Source organism: Ursus arctos, unplaced genomic scaffold (assembly GCF_023065955.2).
Source record: "Ursus arctos isolate Adak ecotype North America unplaced genomic scaffold, UrsArc2.0 scaffold_37, whole genome shotgun sequence".
NCBI classification, from domain to species: Eukaryota; Metazoa; Chordata; class Mammalia; order Carnivora; family Ursidae; genus Ursus; species Ursus arctos.
In genome coordinates this window covers 9,099,653-9,125,951 of record NW_026623053.1, presented here as the reverse complement: position 1 = coordinate 9,125,951, position 26,299 = coordinate 9,099,653, and the positions used below count along the sequence as shown (strand labels likewise).

General features: G+C 35.0%; 1 long non-coding RNA gene across 1 annotated transcript in view; it reads right to left on the bottom strand.

Moving 5' to 3' along the window:
* Positions 1-26,299, bottom strand: part of LOC113266082 (uncharacterized) — a 634,890-nt gene that overhangs the window by 30,665 nt on the left and 577,926 nt on the right. The window contains exons 18-20 of the long non-coding RNA XR_008957174.1: positions 10,983-11,035; positions 4,561-4,606; positions 4,085-4,122 (exon numbers count right to left, since the gene is read on the bottom strand). This is a non-coding gene — a long non-coding RNA (uncharacterized LOC113266082). The remainder of the gene's footprint in view (positions 1-4,084; positions 4,123-4,560; positions 4,607-10,982; positions 11,036-26,299) is intronic.

Sequence of the window (26,299 nt, the reverse complement as noted above, 5' to 3'; positions counted from 1 at the left end):
ACTTTGCACATAAAAATAATTTGGAGGAACAGCTCTCTTAATCACTACTTTTTTTTCTTGATCTGTTGCCTCATTCATACAATAATCTCTCAAGTAAATGAAAAGAAAATATAATTGCTATTTCTTACTTTTATATTTTGACTGCTATTACTAAAAGGCTAACTTTAGTTCACAGATCTCTATATTCTTATATATATTTAACCCATCACAATCTTTTTCTTTCTTTCCTACCACTATGGAAATGCTTTTATTAAATTTATGATGACCCCCAAATTGCCAAATCTAATTAATGCTCTATATTCAATCATTAATCTATTAGACTTTTGTTAGCACCACTGTCCTTGTTTACCACTTTAACTTTTAAAATTCTCTCCTTCTATTGATCCTAGGCATCAGGTTTGTCTAGTTTACTTCCTGTACAACTGAAAATACTATTTCTATTTAATTTATTGGCTCCACTTTCAAAATTCATTACAACATTTTAGTATTCTCTGAGATTTTATCCTCGGCCCACTTATATTTGTCTATATACATTCCCTGGGATAATTTCATAAGATTACTTCTACCAAAACATAACTGTTGACTGTCAGATCTTCATCTCCTCTTTTGTTCTCTCTCCTGAGTTCCCAACCCAGTCACTTATGTGGACATCTCCAATTCAATAAACCTCTTGCAATCAAAGCATAACAAATCAAGTATAGTATTCAGTATCTTCATACTCATTCCAATCTGTTTCTCCTCTATTTATTGTCTCAGTTATTGGTGTTCAGATGGCCATCTAGACATGATGGTGTCATCTTTGATGCTTCTATGCTTTTCACAGAGGACATAACATCAGCAGTTTTATACATTCAAGCATTAAAACATCTCATTTCTATTTAACCCTCTCTATCCCTACTGCTACTGCCTTTGTTCAGATTCTCATTTCTTTTCTGAATCATTATAGCAACCTTGTTTTTGGACTTCCTATTGTCAATATTTCCCCTTTCTGGTCTTTCCTCTCACTGCTGCTAGAATAATCTTTGTTAAAAACCTAATCTAGGGGCGCATGGGTGGCTCAGTCGGTTAAGTAATTGCCTTCAGCTCAGGTCATGATCCCAGGGTTCTGGGATTGAGCCCTGAATTGGGCTCCTTGCTCAGTGGAGAGCCTACTTCTCTCTCTGCCTGCTGCTCTCCTTGCTTGTGCTCTCTTTCTCTGACAAACAAATAAATAAATAAAGTCTTAAAAAAAAAAAAACACACCAAATCTAACTCCCCTGCATAAAGGCATTGTGGGCTATAAATTTCAAATGTATCATTTCTTATAAAAGACCCTTTATTATCTGTCTTTAAACGACTTCTTCAATCTCATTAGCTTTTACTTACACCTGACATTTCAAGCAATAACTTTTGTTTTGAATACCTTGAATAGACTAGTGTTTTTATATGTTTGTGTCTTTGTGCATACCAGTGCCTCATGTTCACATTTCTTCTCTTTATTATTCCACCTGGAATCATCTATTTACTCCTCAATACCTAATTAGAATGCTTTTTCCTTCAAGACTCTAATATATGCTATCTATCTATCCATACAAACACATATATGCACTCATGATTGCACAGAAAAGGAGAGGTTAAAACCCTTGTGTATCCATCTACTTACAAAGAAAAACATTTTCCAGAAGAAATCCCCTCCAAAATAGTATTGAATGGGAGATTTTCACACCACTATTTATCAGGTCTTCTCAGAAGCTCAGGTCTCCTTGCCTTTAAAATACAGATGCAATACTTAACTAATTTCTATTTAAATTACTTCTATGATAGACAGACACTGACAGATGGATGGATGGATGGATGGATGGATGTGATACAATCTTCAGTAACATTGCATTTTCTGGACCTTATTTTTCTCTTTTGTAAAATGAAATGTTTATATTAGATCCTAAGTTTGCTTCTAATCTTGAAATTTAAACTTACATAGCTCTAAATATACCTTCATGTTTTTCTCAGAAGAAATCATTACATTAATTCCATCACTCAAATACGGTCATTTTCAGGTGCATAGTTTTGATAATCAAATACATACATCTCATATATACGGTCAATATATTTTAATATTTCACTGTAATGAGATTTTAAAGCTGAGTTTATAACTAGAGAAAAAATACAGATATGGAAATATCGGAGGATTATATTCGCATCTGCAGCAAGATGAATTAAAGTCATTCCTTTGTATGCACAGTTGTTCTAGTTTATAAAGCGTATCTCTGCCTTTGGAAATATGCCAACAAAAGGTTAAGTTAGATATTCTATTCTGTGCCACTACTGCAGTTAGCCTCTTTAGACCTTTATTAACTTCTTAAACTACTAGCTCACTGAAGACATTACTTGTTTTCCTGGATTGTGAAGAAATACATATTAGGAGACAAAATGGCTGAGTGTCGAGACAAGCAAGTGAAAGTCCAAATATTTGAATCCCTCTTTTGTCACTGACATATGCACACTTTTGAGTCTGTTCCTTATCAGTCGGTGCCTCTGTTTCCAATAAATAAGACAACAGGTATGGAAACAAAGTGACCTTTTCAGGAAAAAAGCCACTTTATCACTTGGTAAAGTATTATTTCATATTAGGGTGTAAACACACATATATTGCTTTTTATCTTCTTTATTTCATCATTCCTATCCAGTTGTAAGCTAAAAAGATAGGAATATAGGAGCTAGTATCCTTGTTTGTCCTCTGCTTTCAAGGAGACAAACTGTTTTTTCCAATTGCTGTAATATATCCTTGGTGAGGAAGGAGGGAGAGGGAGCAGAGATGGATGGGGGCTTATCAGAGATATTTTTCTAATTGTTAGAAAAAGGTAATAGATTATTAGTTCTGTTATATTGTGACTCACACTCAAGAGAATAAGAGAGAGTGAGGAATAATCCTGTTCTGACATTGTCTTTTGGAAAAAATACCATGCACAGAGCAACAAACAAAACCCAAGACAATGAGGTGGAGTAAGTAGAGAACGATCATGTGGGGATTCTCATAATTACTAAATATTCAAATCCTTTATCTCATGCCAACTATTGAAACTGATCTCACTGTAGCAGAAAAAAAGACTAACGTAACCACCTAGCACCAAACTGGAAAAGATATAGAGCATTTTCACATGAGCAAATAAATTTCAGGATAAATAAATTTGCTCTACTCTGGAATGAATTTAATGGTCATTGTGGTAGGTCTTGTAAACATACCCTGCCCGAACTAGACATCTTGTTAGTACAATAGTACCCACCAAAATAGAAATCAGACTCATCTAACCTCCTGAAGCACTGCACAGTTTTGTTGGATAATAGTAGAAACACTTAAATACACGAATCCTGTTCACTGACTGCAACGATAAAGACTGCATGGCATAAAACAGAAACCAAATCCATGAAGCAACAGAGAGTCGGAGACAAAGACCCTCTCCTCTTTATCCTTATTTTTAAATACTTAATTTAACCCCTAAACCATACCTAGTTTCTCAGTATTGCTTGCTTTTCAAAGACTCAGGCAGCACTCCTGCTATATTAGAATGACAGGCTTAAAGTGCCATCGTTCTAAATGTAATGTTGTGGATTTTTCTCCTGAATTTTTAATGTGAAGAGCTAAACCTTAGCATTGATGTCTTCTGGAAACTGATCATTATGAAAACATCTTGATCAATAAATTGTGGAAGCTCATAGAGATTCTAAATAGGAATAAACAATCATATGCATTGTGTCTAACAGAAGATACTTTACCAGTACCAGGTAAGTAAACCATGAACATGTGAGAATATTAATTCTTGTCAAAATTGAACAATATAGTTTCTAGTATCATTATGACACTAAATACTTCCCAGGGTGAAACCCTAAAATGAATAATTGCAATTTCTTACTTTCATCAAATATCTCTTATAAAGTAACACGAAAATAGCAAAAGAAGCATCTCTAAGATTATTATTGCTCTAGGGAATATTCCTTAAAAAGAGCTGAGTAATAAGGAAAAGCCTAAAAAAATGCGTATTTATTCCAAGAATCATTGAAATTTAATGTGGATAAAAACACAGCACAAGTTTCTTTAATTTCTTACCTTTTTAAGTCTCTTTTATAAATGTATTCCAATTGTATCTAGAAAACACCAAATGGAAGAGTTATTATCACAGAATTAAGAATTTCAAAATCACCAGCAGCTGTCCCCAAAATTATATAGTAATCGTATTAGAGCTACTTAAAATTTGTTAGGATCTACTGTTCATCCCTATGTGGAAGTCAGCCAGAGGTATGATTCTGAGATCTTACCATTATTGCTCTGCAACCTCAAAGCAGCTGGTGGAACTATTGTATCAGGGAATTGACAAACCTCACTGTTGATCTACTTATTGAACAAACAAGTGAACACAGTTTTGGATGTGGCACTGTGGGATTTATAGGATGTAGAAAAACGTCATCACTAGTCTTAGGGGGAAAAAAACAACAACAGCAATTCCATGAAAGAATAATATACTTAAGAGACTATTCGTGGGTACTTATCTTATTGATGCTTCTTGACTAAGCTCTAGTACTTACCGTATGACTTGGATTGCAAAGTAATTTCCTTCTGCCTCCATCTTTGCTATAATTTTGTGATGAAGGAGATAACGGACAGAAATATATATGAAAATGGAGTGAAATTCAAATTTTCACAGCACTTTTAGAAATGTTCTAAATATTTCATGCCCCAAAGAGAAAACCTGCCAAACTATCTCTTTCTCAGCCAAACTGTTAAGATATTTCTGGGAAGCATGTATCTGTGACCTATAACTATGAACCCAAAATGAAGAATACTTACTGAAAATCCTCATGGATCCCTGGAAGCTAATGCCACTAAGAACTATCTTTATCTGACCCTACTCCATCTTCAAGGTTAACCTGGGCACAGATAGGAATTAGAGAACTTTTTATACACTTAAGCATAGATGCTATTATGTAAATTCATTTTGGAGTTGGGGTGTGTGCTTGTGTGTGTATTAAAGTAATGTCCCATTCCAATTTCTGGTGCACTGTTTCATTTCTCATTGTGATGTTTTTGGATTATCTTTGTTTCTTATTTATTTATTTATTTATTTATTTATTTATTTATTTATTTGACAGAGAGAGAGAGAGAGAGAGAGAGAGCCAGCCAGCAAGAGAGGGAACACAGGCAGGGGGAGTGGGAGAGGAAGAAGAAGGCTCCCAGCAGAGAAGCCTGATGTGGGACTCGATCCCAGGACTCTGGGATCACGCCCTGAGCCAAAGGCAGACGCTTAACGACTGAGCCACCCAGAGGCCCCTCTTTTTTTCATTTCTTTGGAGAGTGCCCCTTCCAATTACCGTATTATCATCACACATACACTCCTTCCCATTTCTTTCACATAAAAATAATAGTATTCTTTATGATATTTTTATTTACGAATGTTGTATTATTTAGGATGTTCTCTCATTCAAAAGCTAGGAGTCTAACTGACTTTCCATACTTTTTAAAAAAAATTATGTATTTATTTTAGAGAGAAAGAGAGAAGGAGCAGGGGTGGGGGAGGCAGCGGGAGAGGGAGAGAGAATCTCAAAGCAGACTATGAGCTGAGCATGGAGCCTGATGCCAAGCTCGATCTCATCCCCATATGATCATGACCTGCCTGAAGTAGGGCTCGATCTCCCCACCGTATGATCATGACCTGAGCCAAAACCAAGAGTAGCACAACTAACTGGCTGCACTACCCACGGGCCCCTGACTTTTCATACTTTAAATAAAAACTGTATACGTAAGTTAATAGTTTTGCTATATACACTTTAAAATCTCTTTCTATCCCTTAATGCTTTGAATCTATGGAAGTCAGCTTGTGACATTTAGGTGTTTCCTATATAATCTTAGGGTATCTATTCAAATGATACCTAAGTTCAGGTTGTATAAGGCAAAATACAATCACCAGGATATTTTCCAGGGCATTTTCTTTCTATGCTTAGAGAATTATGCTAATGGAGGATTAGTAGCCTGGGACACTGAGATGGACAGCTGTTCTAATTTGGGGCCCACTTGTGAATTATTACACACATGAAAAAGGCCCCGTAGAGACAGGGTTTCGGAGAAAGCATGAGGTGTCAAATGTGCAAGCTGCAAATGTCATTTTCAAGAATGGGGTGATGGTGACCATATAGTTTCACTCTTTTTCCTGGGTAATCTTGCAATTCTTAAGATTCATGAAGAACAATCTTTATGATAGCTGCAAATCATAACACTAGGCCCAAAATTTGGGTGCACTCTTCCATAGCACCGAAAGGAATTTCTGTTAGTATTCTGGTTAATTCCATTCCATAAAAATCTGGACAGATCTTTAAAAATGAAGGCAAAAATGGAAGCATCCTCTTTCCAAAATCCAAACACACAGACACACACACACACACACACACACACACACATTAAAAAAAAAAAAAAAAACGTGGGCCATGGTGAAATAGATTTTAGCTCTGTTATTCAATTATTTAATCTACTTAGAATCTAAGAAGCTGTACATGTGACTTGTCTGGGTAACCTTGATCAAGTCCCTGAAGTTCTCTGAATCTGTACTTCCTTATCTTTTAAATAGGAATGCTAAAGTCTTACCAATTATCACTCATTTTAAAAATGAAGTGCTAAGGTGGCTGGCACTCTATAAGCCTGTAATAGGACACCATTTTAAACTCATCATTAACATGTGTCCTTAGGGTATGCAGCTCAGAAACTAGCAGTCCTTAATTGGACTTTATTAGACTTAAGGGAATCCAAGGTTCTCTCCACAGTGAGAGCAGCTCAAGTGCAAACCATGGAGTCAGAGCAGTCATAGAGAATGTCAAGAGAAGGACAAAGTAACATTTTCAGGGCTCTGTGAATAGAAGTGATTATCTTTCTTGTTTTGATATTATCAACACGCTTTCACAATCCCACTGGCCAGGATCACATAATCAGCAATTACTTGGGTGACCTAAAAGAACTTTTTGAACTTGTAAAATAAATTTGTAAAGTTCAGACACATACACAAAACAAAAACCCACCAACTGAAAAAGTTCCAGACAGTAAAATGATTACGCTTTTGAGTGAATGAGCAAATGTATACAATATTCCGAGACTGTACTTAAATCAAAAAGTTACAGATAAATTCAGTATTTGTTTAGAGATTTTTGAAAGCATGCAGGAATATAGAAAAATAAATTTATTGGACATAAATTTTGTGGCATATACTGCAGGACTGAATGTAGGAGAAACTCGAATCAAGTAAGACAAAACAGTGAATTTTGAAGAACCTTTACATTTAAAAGTGAATATTATCAGGGCAAGGCAAGAAATGGATAGGAACATAATAATTGAACAAGAATAATCATTTATTAAAGATTTGTGGTCACAACCTAAATAAGTGATTTTCTATCTTCGGTTTGATTTATAAATTGTTAATTAGTTTATAAAGTCTCATAAATACAAATATTTTCAAATATAATCTAAGATAAACAAGAAATGTATTACTGTTGCCCTGTACCTGAAGTCCCAATTACAGCCTTCTACCCCTTTGTGTGCCTCCTTTAAAACATTTCCTTTTGGCACCTCTGAGACTACTCATGTTTACCAATATCTTATTTCCTATTCTTCCTGAGCACACTACATTTCCCAGCTCCCACACATGTAGGTATGTAATTGGAACCTTCTGATTGATGCCCTACTTTCTGATCTTCTGATTGTCTAGTAGAATAGTTGAAATGATTTATGCCATATGGATGCCTCGCCATAAACTTTCCCATACAAACACTCATGTTATTTCTTTTTACCCATCTATGCAGCAGGAAGGAAAGGACTCTAAGGCCTTAAATTTGAAGAAATCACATGACAAAGAAACCTAAATTCCTGAGTCACCAGGTAGAGTAGAACTGCTCTGGAGAAACCCTAGACCAGGAATATTATACTTTAGATCTGTAAAAGAAAGTTTTACTTAAAAGATTTTTGTAATTATTATAATAGTTAGTCTATTCCAAATAATGCTAATATTACTGTCAAAACAATTCATCATTCCAGCTTCCCAAAGACTGTGGGGAGTGGTGTCATTCTGTAAGCTATTTAAGCTGTATACACTGACGTTATCTTTTGTTTCAGTATTTTATTTACCAGATTTTCTGTAGTTTCTTTTTCAATACTGGTCAGATTCATCAGTTCTTATTACTTCCTAACAAAACGTCTAAATTCTGGTTTTTAGTTATCTTTTCCAGAATACTGCAATAGGATCCTAAATAATCCCTCTTGCTGTAGTCTGCCTTTTGCAAACGGTAGCAGTGGATTGGACCAGATTAACCTGATTTGAAAGGCTCTTGGTTATCTCATCTCTTTTATCGCGTATCTCTTCAACAGGGATGACCTGCTTTGGTCAACAAGTCACCTAATTGCCCCATGCTGACTTTCATTTCTATGATTCGCATGTTTTCTTGACTGAGCCGAGCAGGCACCTGCACGTTTTTTATACTTTATAGTCCTCATAAACTATTCAATATCCACAGTGAGAGATAGCCCACTTACTCTGATGTCTTCTGTGTCCTGCATTAATATGAACTATTTTCTTTGTTTCATATGTGCATTACAACCAATTCAACCTTTTATTTCCAGTATCATTGTAGACAACAGTCAGTGTTATTTTCAGTAAATGATCTCAGAATTCTATTCAATCTATGATCTAATTCTTCTACTTCTTAGTTATATGATGAATTTGTTATTAAAATATTAAACATTCAAGAGACAATAAATGTTTTCATAAAGAAGAAAAAAGAAAGGAGAGAACAAAGTTGAAAAGCTAACATGAGACTGAAAAGAAGGAAAGTTAGGATTGTGTATGTTTAATGTCTAGAATAATTTTTCTGTTCTTTTCTATAGAGATTATCAAAAACATATTCCTAGGCCTACTTATATTGAGCCCCCACACTTTTATATTTTTTGTCTCCTCAAGCAGATCTAATATATCAGTAAACATAGTTGACTCCAGAATGTCCCTAAATATTCTGCTAGTAATTTTAACTTCTTAGCAAATAACTTGAATTAATAATACATGAAAAATAAATATCTCCTACTATTCTAGAACCAGTAAGCTGAATTATTATAGTTCAGCATCTTTAATAATATATATTTCACAGTATAGCAAAAACATTAGAAAAATTGGAATCTGATAGAAGTTTGATCAGATTCAGCCTCTGCACTTACTTGATTTATCACTGTGGACACATTATTTCATATCTTTCAGGCTGTTTCCTCATCTATAAATTGGTGATAATACCTACCTCCCAGAATTTTTGCTAAGATTAAATGACAAATCTTAAGATCAAAATAGACTGCCTATCTGACGTGCAGAAAAAGTCAATAAATATCAGTGCCCACCACCTTTGTCTAGATTTGTCAATGTAAATTCAAACATTTTTTACATTTAAAGCCAAACGACTTTTAACATATATCATGATCAGAATTTTCATTGAGAGAATTTTGAGGCCATTTAATATCATGATTTCTTAAGACACCTTTTCTATTTTGTATTCTACCCACAATGTCTTCATCTTTTCTCTGCTTTCCTCTCCCAGTAAATATTAGATAAGTGACAACTACACACCAAGCTATATAGTAGATGAAAAAAAAAATTGTTAGTTAACTCTTGCTGTGTAACAAATTCACACAAATTTAAGGCATACAAAGACAAATATTTATTATATCAGTATTTCTGAGAGTCAGAAATATAAGAGTAACTTACTGGGTAGTTCTGGTTTGGGGTCTCTCATGAGGTTAGAGTCAAAATATTAGCTGGAGCTTCAGTCAGTTTAAGATTTGACAAGACTAAATGATGCACTACCAATTTGGCTCAATCATATACCTTGACTAGGGACATTAATTTCTCACTGGCTATTAGTAGGAGATCTCAATTCCTCAAAATGTGGACTTCATATGGTTGCTGGGATGACTTTACAACACCCAATCATGCTAGAACTCTGAGGCTCAAAATTACAATGGTAAAATCACCTCTAGTTTAGACTGTCCCTTTCATTTTAAGCTGGCATTGTTTCCACAAATATAATTCTTTTAAAACCGCCTGGATCTTCCGTTGATCTTAATGTACCAAAAGTCAAACTGACGAATCTCTTTAATATATACTTTTTTTTTAACTTTATACTTAAGCTAATGGGCATTATCCTTAAGCTTCTTAGCACCTCTGTCACTTGAGTTAAAGGATCTGTGAGGCGTACTCTTAAAATTTTTAGAGCACCTTTTTTTTTTTTTTTTTTTTACTGAATAGTACCCCGAGGCATCACCTTAGAGTTTTATGAAGTCTTAACAAAGATTTTATAGTCCTAACTTTGATTTCATTTGTAGAGCATGTTTTCTCAGTATGTTTGCTATCTGAAGTGGTCGAGAATTTTCAAAGCAGTAAAATCCTTGCTCCTTCATATTTAACAATACTTAATAAAGTTTGTCTCTCTATTCTTACATTTTACCATGAATATCAAGAAGAAATCAGATGGCCTCTTCACATTTAGTCTAGAAAGCACCATAGCTAGATCTCCCAGGTCATTAGGTACATTCTCTACTTTCCATGTTTTTGCAGGCATCACTATTACTTACGTTTTTACTACTACACCAAAGATCCCCTTTCCTCTAGGTTCCACTAAGATATTGATAACTTTATTTTCAGCCATCATGCACAGCTCCCTACACTGTCACCATTCTTTTACACAGAGTTTCTTCAAGGCTTGTAAAAACTTTCATTACTTTTCTTTTCCAAATCCTACCAGTTTTATCCACTGTCCGGTTCCAATGAGATTTTACATCTATGTCATGGCAGCATGATGAAACACTGCCAGGTATTTGTATTGATTATGATATAGTCTTCGAAGTTATACTCCATAATTTCTACTACATTTTAGTTGTTAAAAGAGAGTCATAAAGTACAGCCCACACTCAAGGAAAGGGGATCTAAACTTACTCTTTGGAGGGAGGAGTGTCAAAGTATTTGATTTGTGGCCATATTATAAAACACTGCAGAAACAAACAAAAAATAATAAGACATATATTTTTACTTCAAGGCTTTCATAACTGGTCAAAGTAACAAATACATAAATAAGCATAATACAATATAATATATACTTGAATAGATTTATGTGAAATATTTTTTTAGATGCAGAGGAAGGAATAATATATTTATGTTGTTCAAATAAGTTTGTACACTTTAAGGGTGAATAGCATTCATAATTCAGAGAAACTGGAAAATGGTATTCTAGGCAGAGAGGACACCATGAAAAAATTAAAAGGTGCATGAAGAGCATAGGCAGTTTTGGGAATAGTGGTCCACAAGAGATATCTCATAAGAATGTCAATAGTACGGAGTTGCAGGATACGGTGTCAGTTGGTGTCTAATTGTTAAGAGAATTATATCCTATGGAGTTTGAACACAAAATCCAAAGATTGATTTTACAAGGATGACATTTCCTTGAGGTTTCATATTTTATCATAAAATTCATATGGCATTTCATGCTAGTCTATAATAAATCAGTATTTTGTATTTAAAAAGTTTACCTAATGCTTAAGTAAAATTTCCATTCAAGGAATAAGTGCAATTATTTACACTCTGATTTCACATACAGTTCACACATTGTCAAGTAATTTTTGAGCAATCCAAAGTAAAGATGCAATCCATGGCCTAGTCAGCAATGCTGAAACATAATGAGATATTTTTAAAGAGAGTATCATAGTAAGATCTGCATTTGAGAAAGTTAATTGGGGATAATGAAGACTACAACCTGCATTTTGGGAAATTAGGAAGGGCACATTATTGTAAGAGATGACTGATGTTTGAACAGTAACAGTATAATTTAGGAGAAGGACTAGCTTCGAGAGAATTTACAGGATAACAGACCCACTTCCTGGAATTAACTGAAATATTTGTACTTCATAAAGGGTTGTTTTCAAACAACTGTCTCAGATAACTGTGCATAGAATGTATTTCTCTTGGGGAGCCATTCAATCTCCATTGGTGAGGTAATTGTGAACATGATAGAGTCAGAACACAATCTCTTCCACAGATCCTACTGCATTTTTCAAAAACGACTAGCTGTTTCCAAAACAAGTCTGAAAGAAGGCTAATTAAATGACTTTATTTGTATTTATTTAGCCAGGAAAACTAAAGAGTGTAATTTGTAACTTTAAAATTGTTGTTGTGTTGAAGAGGTCAAAAGCTAGTCAGAGATTAGATGCTATACCTATAGACTTCTAATCTACCAAACTCTTAATCCACAAGTAAATTTTCACAGAAAAGAAAATATTTATGTTGCTAAGACTGTTTTCAAATGAAAATTTAATATTTTTCAAACAATACCAAAATATATATCAGTTACATAAAAAATGGCCCTTTTTATATCCCTATACCTTCAACTTTAGTAGCTCACGATTGGACCTGAAAGTACTCAAGTAGAAAATAAAATCTGTCTCCTGATCCACCCCACAAACCCAGTTTCTGATGTGGCAGAGAAAAAAACAGGCGACTGCTGCTTAAATCTTGTTTTTTAAGAGGGTGACATAAATCATGTATACTGAGGAGGTACGGATGTATAAATGCCTTACTTATCTTCCATTAACAGTCAATTAGCCTGAGGAGAAAACTTTTAGTAGAAGGTGTGGGAGGAATTGTCAGAATGCTTACTGGAGGCGGATCAAAAAGTAATAATGATCTCCATGCCAAGATGCCTCCTACTCCCCAAATCCCCATGAAATCTCAACAAGCCCTGAGTTAAGCAGATGTGATTCTATATGCTTAAAACAGAGAGAAGGGGGAAAAAACAGAACTAGCAATTTGGAAAGAATTCACTTAGGGAGGAAGAACTAACTTTAAGCATTTTAGAATGGAAAATAACTGAAACTAAGCCAGAGAAATATCTTTGCAATAATTATTGCTTAAAATCAGAATCAGAAAAATAGTGCTGTATTTTAAAAGCCTTTCAGGACGGTAGAGTAACACCCATAAGAAAGAAGATAGCAAATAGCTACATGGGAGGTTTTCCCCTAGAATTCTATTTCAACACAATTTAGACTTTGGTGAGCACAGAAAACGTGAATCAGAAAAGAAAAGAGAAATAGGTGTTTTACTGAGGTTACAAATCCAACTTTTCACATAAGATAGGGTTTCCCAAATAGTAGATCTGTATATATCCGAAGTCATGGAATTCTTGTATCTAATACTAACTTTTATAACCTGGCTTTGTCTTCCTACCTTCACCCCAAAATATCACTTGTTAGATTTTAGAATAATATAATATGGAACAAGGGATAAGAACTGTGTTCTGGAGAGGCTGGAAAGTCAGTAATATGTCCTTCAAGATAAGTAGGATTTTAACTGAAAACTGACATTTTTTTAAATGTTTATTTTTAAATAATTATAGGCTCACAAAAGTTGAGGAATGTAAAGGGAGGTCCAGTTCACCAGGTATCCAGCCTTCCCCAATTTTGACATTTTGTATAACAAAGCACAAAATTGATGAGGGAGCAGAAGGCTGGCCAAAGACAAATCCTGTGCTGACACCCTGCAACCTCCCCCACCCCCAAGCCTGGGTCGGACAATGTGTGACACTCTTCCAGGAATCTCCCAACTATCTTAATGTTAATGCCTTGCTAGAGGGGAAAAACCACCTCAGCCTGACACTTGGCAAGGCCTCGGGTATCTTGTAGGTTCTCTTTAGCATATCGAAGTTCTTTTGAAACCTCCTTTTTCCTTACCTCCCCTAACCCCATAATATATATTCAGCCATGCCTCACTACCCAGGGGACAGCAGCTCTTTCTGCCCATGGGTCCTGTCCCTGTGCTTTAATAAACCACCATTTTGCACCAAAGACATCTCAAGAATTCTTTCTTTGTCCTGGCTCTGGACTCCACCCCACTGAACCTCACCTATATTCCAAAACTACATCAATATCAAAATCAGGCAATTATCATCGGTACAATTCATTTACCAGTTATACATGCACTCATTTGTATGTGTGTATATGTGTGTGTGAATTTCTGTGCGATTTCACGATATGTGTACTTTCATGTAACTACTGCCACAATCAAGATGGGGCATTGTACCATAAATTAGGGCTCCCTTATGTCACTCTTTATAACCAAACCCACCCCATCACTCCACCCATAATCGCTGCCTACTATTAATCTTTTATCCATCTCTACTATTTTACTTCAAGAATATTTTATAAATGGGGGGCGCCTGGGTGGCGCAGTTGTTAAGCGTCTGCCTCCGGCTCAGGGCGTGATCCCGGCATTCTGGGATCGAGCCCCACATCAGGCTCCTCCGCTGGGAGCCTGCTTCTTCCTCTCCTACTCCCCCTGCTTGTGTTCCCTCTCTCGCTGGCTGTCTCTGTCAAATAAATAAATAAAATCTTAAAAAAAAAAAGAATATTATATAAATGGAATCATACGCAGGGTAGATTTTTAATAAACCTATATAATATATATGGAGATAAAGATAAAGATTGGATTTGAGGTTGCATTTTTTTCACTCATCAAAATTTCTTTGCGGTTCATCCAAGTTGTTACATGTATCAATAGCTTGTTCCTTTAATGGCTGAGCAGTATCTTATGGTACCGGTATATCACAGACTGTGTAACCATTCACCCAATGAAGGACATTTGAGTAATTCTCAATTTGGCCCATTACAAATGAAGCTGCTATGAACATTTGTGTACAAGTTTCTGTGGCTATAAGTTTTCATTTTTCTGGGATAAACACCCAAGAATGCAACTGTTGAGTCCTATATAGTATCCATCTTTAGTTTTAAAAGAAACTACTAAACTACTTTCTAAAGCTACATGTACCATTTTACATTCCCACCAGCAATGTATGAATGATCCAGTTTTTCCACATCCTTACCTGCATTTGATGTTATCAGTATTTTTTTTTTTAATTTTAGTGTTTGGATTACAACTATGGTTTTAATTGCATTTCCCCAGTAGCTAACAATGTTGAAAAAACTTTTTCATGTCCTTATTCGATGTCTGTAGATTTTCTTCAGTGAAATGGTTATGTCTTTTGCCTATTTTTTAGTTGGATTATTTGCTTTTTAAATGTTGACTTTTGAGAGTTCTTTATATATTCTAGAAAAAAATGTCCTCTGTTGGATATGTAATTTGCAAATAGTTTAACCCAGTCTCTGATTTTTCTTTTCATTCTCTTAACAGGATCATCAGCACAGCAATATCCTAAATTTGATTTGGCCCAATTTATTAATATTTCTTTATTGGTGTGTTCATGGTGTCAAGTTTGACAACTCTTCATCTGTCCTATGTCCTGAAGATTTTCTCTTTCTTTTCCCCCTACAATCTTACACTTTTATATTTTAAATTTAAATCCGTTATCTATTTTAAGCTAATGTTTTATTAAGGTGTGAGATTTACATAGAGGTTCTCTCTTTTTTTTTTTAAATGCCTATATATGAAATTACTCCAACACAATTTTTCCTCCATTGAATGCTTTTGTAACTTTGTCAAAAATCAATTGAGTATATTTATATGAAGCTATTTCTGGTTACTTTATTCTGTTCCATTGGTCTGTGTAACTTTCTCTGTAATTGTATTACAATGTCTATTTCACTATGCCGTAATACTATCACTGCTATAACTACAGAGTAAGTCTTATTAACACTAGAAAGAGTGATTTCTCCTACTTCATTTTTTCTTTTTCAGAATTGCTTTGGGTATTCCAGGGTCTTTCCTTTTACATACACATTTATAGTATGTCTATCTATGCTGCCAAAGACCTTGCTGGGAATTTAATAGGGATTGCATTAAATTTATATTTCCTATGTAGGGACCAAGGTAAGGCTGCCCCCAGTTGGGGCACTGTGGGATGAATATTACTTGAACTAAAAGTAATCAAATCCCCGCAGATTCAGAGAAGCTCTTTACCTTTCCCTGAACTGCCTGGTTGTACCAGGAAGAGATCTTTTTAACGGAGATTTCTCTTTACCTAAGAAACTTATCTGCCTAATAAGGTAATATTTGTTTTCCAAATATCTTCCACCTTTCTGCTAATGGTCTTTCTCCCCTTTGTATCCTAGACCCTACCCCATTCCTCAGCTCATATAAGCTTCATGTTGCGCCACTGTCTTTGAAACTTCCATGTTGTGTGGATTCCCCATAAGTATGCTATTAAATTTTATTTTCTCCTGTTAATCTAGCTCATGCCAATCTGATTCTTAGTCCAGCTAGAAGGACCTTTAAAGGCAGAGTAAATTCTTTCTCCCCAACATGTATGTTGAGTCATCCAATCCATGAGCATGATATATCTTTCCATTTACTCAGGTCTTCTTTTACTTCTTTCATCAACATTTTGTAAATTGCAGCATACAGACCTTGTATATGTTTTGTTAGATTTACATGTAAGCATTTCATATTCTTTGGAACATTTGTAAATGGTACTAAAGTTTTGATGCAGATTCATTATGTTCCTTACTAATCTACAGAAATGTGATTTATTGGGGTGCCTGGGTGGCTCAGTCAGTTAAGTGTTCAACTCTTGATCTCAGCTCAGGTCTTGATCTCAGGGTTGTGAGTTAAAAAAAAAAAATACAATTTGTGTGTGTGTGTGTGTGTGTGTGTGTTGATTCAGCAGTCTTGCTGAACCTACTAATTTTAGTTATGTTAGGAGAATCAAGATTTTCCACCTAGGTAATCATATCATCTGTAAATAGGGATAGTTGTATTTCTTCCTTTCCAATCTATGTGATTTTATTTCCCTTTTCTCCCCTTTTTTGCCGTATGACATAGTCTAGAATTTGCAATACTATGTTGAATAAGAGCAGTGAGAGTGGACATCATTGAAATCTTCACAATCTTAGAGGGATAGTCAGTCTTTCACCATTAAGTATGATAGCTATAGATTTTGTTTGTAGATATATTTATCAAGTTGAGGAAGTGTCTCTCTTTTTCCAGTTCAATCATTTTTATCCTTAACGGTATTAGCTTTGTCAAATACTTTTTGTGCATCAATTGATATGATTGTGAGATTTTTCTCCTTATCCTACTGATATGGTACATTAAACTGACTGATTTTCATATGTTGAACCAGTCTTACATACGTAGAATACACTTCATTTGGTTGTTATGTTTTTTCCTTATATTATTGAATTTGATTTGCTAATATTTCTAATGATTTTTACATATAGGTTTATGAGAGATATTAGTCTATAATTTTCTTTTTCTTTTTCTTTTTTGTATTCTCTTACCTGGTTTTGGAAATCAGGTAATGTTGGCCTCAGAAACTGAGTTGAGAGGTGTTTAACTTTTGACAGACTAATTAAACCTCATCTTTCAAATGGGATGAACGATTTTTTCTTAGCTGCAAAACAGGGATAATAAACTTCTAAATTAAAAAAAAAAAATTAAAACAAATATTTTCAAAGTGTTAAGTAGAACCTGTTATACAGAAGCTGCTCAATGAATGGAAGCCAGAGCTATTTCTATTGATCTGGTCTTCAAAATACAGAGGGAGAGAGATGAAACTCAGCAGTGCCCCTCCATTCTGCACTCTGCTGTGGAGCTGTCACCAGCTAAACCCCAAGACCTGACCTTTACTACCCAAATGCTTGTACTCACCCACCTCTGTCCCACCTTTTTCCTTATGCTTTTCTTTCCAGTTTATCTCTTAATTCAGGAAGATGCAAAGTGAAACCACCCTTTGAGCAAAAGCAACTGCCCTGACAAGACTTCCAGCAGGCCCAGACCACCCAGACCAGTTTGAGCTTAAACCCTGACAAACACCTGCACAGATGGACCATGGAGTGACCTCTAGAATGATCAACAACTACCTTTATCACATTATAACACTAAAATCTCCACTCAAGAGGAGGACAAGCTTCATTTACATAACATACAATGTGTGTATAGGCGTGTTTCCTTAAGATGGATATGCGGCCTTATGCCTATCTCTACATATGATGTCAAGGCTTCCCTATCTAAATATTCATCCTAACTCTAAATAAAACGAATCCATTCACTCTTGCTCGGGGAGTCACAGCTTTCAAAAGCATTCCGTGTGACCTCAACTACTGCAAATAAAATTTTCTTTGTGTGGCAACTTGATGTGGTGCAGTTTCTGATTCACCAAAGAGCAACCTCATGTTGGTTCCATTACAGAGCTTCCTCCAACCCTCATACTACATCCACTTGCAGGTTTACCCATAGCATCTATCGTCTTGCATTGTATTCTCCACTTCTCCATTAATACCACAATTAGGTTAGAAATAAATAAATAAATACAAACTAGATTATTTTTTCTGCAAAAAGATAAATACCAAGATATACGGCCAATTCTGAGAAAACTCAAATGAGAACAACTCAAACAATAATGTTAGGATGACATCAAGAGAAGAAGAAAGAAATTAAGATTGCAGACACTTGTTACTAAAAATGTGATCTGAGCCCAGCAATATCAGCATAACCTGAGAGTTAATTAGAAATGAAAATCTCAGGCCTCCAGCCTAGATTTACTGATTCAGAATCTACATTTTAATAGTATCCCTGGGTGATTGCTGTGCATATTAACAACTGAGAAAACAACAACAAAAAAACCACTTTCGTAGACAACAGAAGACAGAAATAAAAACAAAACAACAAAAACAAAACAACTTCCTTCATTTACTTCTGCTTGAGTTGCAGCAACAATTGTTCTACTGGCTTAGCTCGGAAAGAAAAGGAGAGTGAGAAGCTAAGCTGATGAATTTACTGCTGAGCTATTTAGAGCTTTCTTTTTTTCTTTTTATTTGTAAAGTTTGTGACTGTCAAAGTAAGTACTATTTATGCCTTGAAACTTAAGTACAGTGATAAATTCCCAGTTTCAGACTTTAAAGACTTATTAAATTACTTGGCAAATACTTGCAATTGTTATCTCCAAAGAAATGAACAAAAGGAAGGAAGTTAAGATTCTGTACTTTTGGGTGATGCATGCCACTCAATGGCATTGGCCGTTAGTTTCAGAATGTGCTCTATTTAGGCTCCCTATTCTTCTCATGAATGAGGCATAACAAGCAGAGTTAAAGCATTTGTAGGGAGGAAAAATAATGTTCTCTCTACTCATCTAGGTTTGTGGATGAGACCACCCTATAATAAAACACAAATTAACAGGAGAAAAATTAACAGAAGTTTACATGAGGGACACCCAAGAAAACTGAGTAACTCCCAAAATAACTCAATCCATTACCTTAAATACCATCTCCCTCTAAAGACATGTAGATTTTTGAGGTAGGGGAGCCAGTTATGGGAGTTATCAGGCAAAGCACAGTAAACAAGGGTATGGTTGTTATACCCTCTCCATTGGTCCATGCCTTCTCTATTGAGGAATTATATCCCTCTTTCTGGAACAGATAGGAAGACACCTTTACAAATGGAAATTTCCCTTATAAGTATAAATATCTCTTACAAAGGCTATCTTGGTTTTAGAACTTCTCCCATGTCTGCTGTTTTTTTAAAAAAAATTACCAGCTCAAAATAATTCTTATGCTAAAGAGACACATTTGGTGTGGCAAATTCTGTTCTCCTTCATAGTTTGAGGGCTGGAAAACTGCAAAGAGAAGTACAGGGTAAGATTTTTAACATATTAAGTCAAAGCATTGGAAATATTGATCTAAGAATCTTTCCTTTGAAAGATCTAGGATTAAATTAATTAAACTACTATTGGCATGTTTTGTAAAGGAGTTAAAATTAAAATGTATGAACTTAAAAATAATATAAACTGTTGTAAGCTAAATTGATTCTCCCATTGGATTTTGTTTCAAATATAAACTTGTCTAATTAAAGTGGAATTATTACTCAGATATTCCATGCTTTCTTTTTCAATGTTGCTCTTTCTTCACCTTAATCTTATAGTGGTCACTCTGGGAAATAAGAATTAGAGTAGAAAGGTTTTCTAACCTTGTAAACCAGAATCTCTATGGAATCAATTGGTTAAACTTTTAAATGAGTAAACAGCTAACATACTTCACGTCTCTCCTGTGCTGTTGTGCGTGTGGGATGTTAAAAAGAAAACCAGAGGCCTAAAATGGAGTCACTTGTGCTAGACCCACATTACCAAACTGGGGCTAAACACCTAACATACCTGCAGTTTCATTCTTCCCCAGGAATGTAATCTAAGAAGACCCTCTTGTCCCCCAAGGGGACCTGCCCCCAAATTATCCTTTTTGTTTGTTTGGTGGTTTATGACTGCTTTGTCCCACCTTTTAAAACCTTTCCCTTTTTGTAGCCCTTTGGAACTCTTTTCTACTTGCTAGAGGGGATGCTGCCTGATTCATGAATCATTCTATAAAGCCAATTAGATCTTTAAAATTTACTCAGTTTAATTCCTGTTATTTAACAGGGAAAAGGTGTAGAGTTGGTGTCAATCATTTAACTAACAGTAACCTTGAAATAGGACTATTCCTATGCAAACTCAACTATTTTGTTTTTCAAATTCGTTTTTCTGTTCAGCAAGTCTAAAATGTCTAGTTTTGATTCTACACTCTTTCTGCAAATGACCCTGAAAACATTTGTGTGTCAGTATCACTTAGCATTTCCAACCACAGCCTCAGTAACATGCTGGGTGTTGATGGGTTTTTAATACTAATGATATCATCTTTTCCATCCTGCAGGGAATCAAAATCATACATCTAACTCCCTTCCTATGGCAGATTTCTCCCTTAACTAAAACAAGCAACTTATTCCTGTCCCAATAGACTCTCATTTACAGATGCAGTATTTTTATAAGGCAATATAAGAATTGAAAATCCTGCAGCTTAGCCTAATTTATGTGTCTTTCTTTAAATGTGCATGTTGCAGTAAAAACAAAATATGACAATAACTCTTCAGTGTTGTATAAAAGTACGCTATGTGTAATACTCATGTGTAAGCAGGAGGAGTTAGGGGTCCCCAGAAAAAGAAGTCATTTCAGGCCCCCAGCTATAATGTTAGTCTCCATGTTAGGAAGAACATAAGCTTCATTACCATAACATGGGATGCATGTATAGGCATGTTTTCTAAGTATGCCTGTGCAACCTTATGCCCACCTTTACATGTGATGACAAAGCTCCCCTTTCTGAATATTCATCCTAATTCTAAATGAAAGAAACCCACTCACTCCCACTTGAGGAGTCATGGCTTTGAAAGATTCCTGTTATCTCCTTATTTGCTGCAAATAAAGTTTTCTTTGTGTGACAAGTCCACCTGGTGCAGTCTCTACCTATATTAGCAGGGAGCAAACTCACATTAGTTCAGTTACACACGCACTGCTTGCTTTATTTCTCACAACAGCTCTATTGTTTTTGTAATTGAAACCCAAAGTTACTTATATTTACTATATCCACCATTATCCTGTCTCCTCAATTTTCTGCTAGACACGAACCAGTATTTTTAAAGCAATGAATGCACCAATGCCATACATTCTAATACCTGCCTGGTAAGACTTACGTAACTATAGACTCTGGGGAGGGATAATGGATATAATCTTTTGAGAAACTCAGGTAGCATCTTCCATGTCAGATCAACATCCACACCAGATAAGAATCTGGCCTGTTTAATCAAAAAGAGGGGGGGCCTTAATCTTACCAGGCACCCTACTCTATCGATGAATAGTTTCAATGAAGAGAAAGTATTTCTTTATAGCTAATCTATCTTGTGTTTTTGGCCATTGGTTCTTATCTCTTAGAACTAAACAGAAAATTGTAATCTCTTTACTAAACTACAGACTTTGAAATATTTAAAATTTTTATGTTTCTTCCCTCTCTAGGCTTAGATCTTGTTTATTATTTGACAGATCCTCAGTGGACTAAGTTCCTGGCACATAGTAGGGAGTTTACAAATATTTACTGGATGAATGACAGTTTCCTCAGATAACAGAGGGTGGAAATAAGACCTGCTTCCTATACTTGATATGCTTCTATTTGTAAATCTGAATTTGGGTCACCTGAGAAACCTTGGAATTTTTCTTGCTCAGATTTACCCCAATCATTCCAAATTTATTCAAATAAAGGATTCAGTATTTTAGATCATTAGCATGATTTCTGAGCTGTGTCATTATCAAATTCAATAAGCATGCTTTTTATGTTTCATTAAAATCATGATAAAAATTTTGAAGAGGCCAACTGTAGAACAATGAGACAACAGACATCTATCCTTTACTAATATTTGGCAAAGAGGTCAGAATCCATGTGACCCTGTATATTCATCAACATACCTTTAAAAAAAAAAAAAAAACAACTGTGCCACTATAAGTATTATATGAGAATATATTAATTTTCTTCTAAAATTCTGAAATATACTCTAAATAAATAAGGAAAATCAGTTCAGCAAGCCTTGCTATATTATTGAATTGGTTCTGGTTCTATATTCCTTTATGATTACTTCAATATCTTGTTTTTAAGAGTCCATTTTCTTAATTTTTTTTCTGAAGATGCTCACTATACTTAGTTTATAATTCTCAGAATCCATTTTATTGAAAACTGCAATCCCAGCCCATCTTCATTTTCTTATTCTATTCCCATTTCTATGATTTCTCTGTATTTCTTAAACTATTCTATTAATTTACATAGGCTTGATGTTTATGTTGAAATGTTTATGATGAAATTAAACTTCCTGGGTAGACTTTTTATATACCCCTACATGTCTCATGTGTTTTTCTCATTAAAGCAAGATATACAATGTTAATCAATTTCAAGACCATCTTTGATGCAGCAAAATAAAACTGAGTTCTATTTAATTTTGTTTTCTGCAAACATTGCCTCAGTTGTGGGTGTCTCTCCTTCTCTTTTTTTAAAGATTTATTTATTTGAGAGAGAGAGAGAGCCCACACATTAACGGGGGAAGGGGCAGAAGGAGAAGGACAAGCAGGCTCCCCACTGAGCAGGGAGCCCAATGCAGGGTTCCATCCTAGGACTCTGAGATCATGACCTGAGCCAAAATCAAGAGTCAGATGCTTAACTCACTGAGACACCCAGGAGCCCTTGGGTCTTTTTTATGATCAAAACAAAATTTAAAAATCTTCTCTGTTTCTGGTACCCTCCTTGGCTCACTCCTAGATCTAATCTCATTGTCAATATCCTTAGTAAGGTTTAAGTCAGTGTTCTTAATTTGCTTGTATGTTTCTTCCTCATTCTTTTAAAATATGAACTGATAGAATAGCAATCTACATGGGTAATGGTAATTTTTTTAGCTGCTTGTTTTTCCTTTTTGTTTATCTTTGACATTTTAATATTTCCTTTTTTTTAACTTTTTAAAAAAAAACAAACATTTTCCAATCTTCAGTCTGTTTCTTTTTTATTATTTCAATCTATGGTGTGATTTCTATTATTTCTGTAAAGGTTTAACATATTTCCTGAAGTTCATATATCTGACTGTATGTTCTAATTTGTATTTATATTTTTCATAATCATGATCATTTTATGCTAGTAATATAGTTCCATGCCCAAACTACCCTTTAGTAATTATTCATCACCGTTGTGGACAGATATTCAAACTCTTGACTTTTCAGCCAGGCAAATAAAAAAAGGATTAATTCTTGTGTTAAGTGAATACAATTTCCAGTCAAAATGTGGATAAGATTTTCTCACTTCACATGTATGTTTTCCTTCTTTGCTAAAATTTTGCTAAACTGTGCTTTCCATCACTCTAATAGTCATCAGTAAATTCACTAATGTATTTATCTTAGTTAGGTGGTTCTAGTGCACTATAACATAAATTTCTTAAAAACAACAAGGAAAGTTTCTTTCTTTTTCATGATATGTGCCCAGGTAGGCTTGGTAGTGGGAAGAGTCTTGTTCCATGTAGTCGTTCAAGGTCCTAGGTTGACCAGGATCTCTAAGATGTGGAATGTCACAATTCACTGAGTGCCAACCAGAAAATCAGGTGTATATCTTCATCATTCTGTCTCAAAACTGTTACATATCACTTCTGCCCATAATCCATTGCCCAGAACCAGGTATATGGTTTTCCTGAATTGCAAGAATTGGTATATAAATGGGCCATCTGGTGAGAACCATCGTCCCCACTTGGTTTGTGGATTACTTTGCATCTATATACTTTATTACACCCAACTTCTTTGACTAGAATTGTTTCTTAAAAGTAACAGCCATATTCCAATTATGAATATTATTCCACTGAATTTCTCTTATAACCATGAGGACATATCTACCTACTTCTATTAAAATAATCAGGTCTTGGGGCGCCTGGGTGGCTCAGTCGTTAAGCGTCTGCCTTTGGCTCAGGGTGTGATCCTGGAGTTCTGGGATCGAGCCCCACATCAGGCTCCTCCGTTGGAAGCCTGCTTCTTCCTCTCCCACTCCCCCTGCTTGTGTTCCCTCTCTCGCTGGCTTTCTCTATCTCTGTCAAATAAATAAATAAAATCTTAAAAAAAAAAAAATCAGGTCTTCATTTTATTTGCAGTTTTGGTAAACAGTTGTTGAAGCTCCACACATCAATATCTTTATTTCTCTATATGCAATTCCTATGCATTCTCTCTACAATGATTATTAATACGACATACCTCCTTCTTTTATAAAATCTAGTTTGCGGTTCTTGTTGTTTTTGCTTTTTTTTTTTTTTTTGAGCATTCCCTTCTCTGATATTTGTTTAAATTATTCTGATCAAATAGGAATGTTTTGCTAACTACATTATTCTGACTACTGTAAGAACCAATGTCTTCAACAATGAGAATTTTAAAATCCTATTTTTAACTTCATATCCACAGCCATCTGTTCACTGCTCATAAATACATGTTCTTTCAAATTGTAACCTTCAACTGCAAGTGGCAAATAGTCCACATATGTTCCCAAATGCTTCTATTTACTATTATATTTACTAATGTGCTCATCAATATCACTAGAAAGACAGTCAAGTTTTCTTTATTCATTCATTTTTCATGTATTTAGTTAATTTAGCAAATGTGTATTGAATATTAACACTGTCAGGTATTGTAATGGTGTTGGTTAGTATAATCATCCCAAAATATTTCAAAAAAAGCTGAAGGTGAGTAGAAATTAAGGTGGGGATTGGTTGAATATACAAATCTACACATATCTATTTTGTTATCTAATGAAATTCTACCAAACCAACAATAAAATGAATTTTTAAAAGTCATTAACCCACAAAAGTGAAAAGAAAGAGAAAAAAAGACAATAGCATCACAACTGTGTAAGCTGGAAAACATATGAATAAGTGGAAATACCTAATACAGGCAAGAAATCTGAATCATAAATTCTTAATGGGATGATTCAGAACCAATTTATTTTTTTTTTCCCAAGAGCCCTGAAAGTCACCAGGCAATCCTGGATTTGGGATGAAGAACAAGAAGGCTACGCTAAGGAAGACTAGCTGAAAACCTGTTCAGGAAGCACTCTAGCATCCAATCCCTTCCCATGCTATGCTTAACAAGATGATGTCTGCTCCCCTAGTTTGCAAAACAACTGTACATTTATTTTGTGAATGAAAAAGTTAAAAAGAATAAGTAATAGTAGAGTCTCATTGTAGGAAAACTAGGCACCATCCTTCAGACTGAAGAAAAATATGTGCATGCATATAAAGGATGCTGATGTACACGCAGCACCCTTTCTCCATTGGGTTCCCTTAATTACCAAAACATGAGCCAGGTCTTTGCTCTCTAAGGAAAAAAAAAAAAAACATTTTTTTAAGGAAAAAATATGTGAAGACTCTTGTATCAGGAATCTTAATAGCTTAAGAGAAGACACACACACACACACACACACACATTCACACACAGAGAGACAGAGAGGGAGAAGGAGAGAAAGGGAGAAAGAAAAAGAGAGAAAGAGGAAGGAAAGGAAAGAAAGGAAAAGAAAAGAAAGCTCATGATAGCATATTTTCAACTAACATATGCATTTAGACCACCCCGTATGAAATAAAGCTCCTATCTGCACTTTCCACACACATGCCCAGTGCTTTCACAAGCTTTACAGTGCTGCAATTCTAAGTCTGAGCAAACAACAAAGGATAACTAAAAAGATTGCAAAGATGCTATTATGAAAGATGTGCACCAAAAACAAACTAAAAGAAAGAAAACATTTGAGAAAAATCACTGCCTAGGAAAGAAAACATAAAAATAAAATCTACCAGAAAGATAAGAGAAGATACAGGAATTCTGAAATGAGAAAGGGGTTCCTTGGCAAAGAAACATTCAGTGAATTTAAAAGGAATTTCTGGACATTAACATTTTGGTGTCAGTGCTAAAAACTCATTAATAAGTATTGGAAGAAAATACTGAAGCTATCTCCTAGATATTC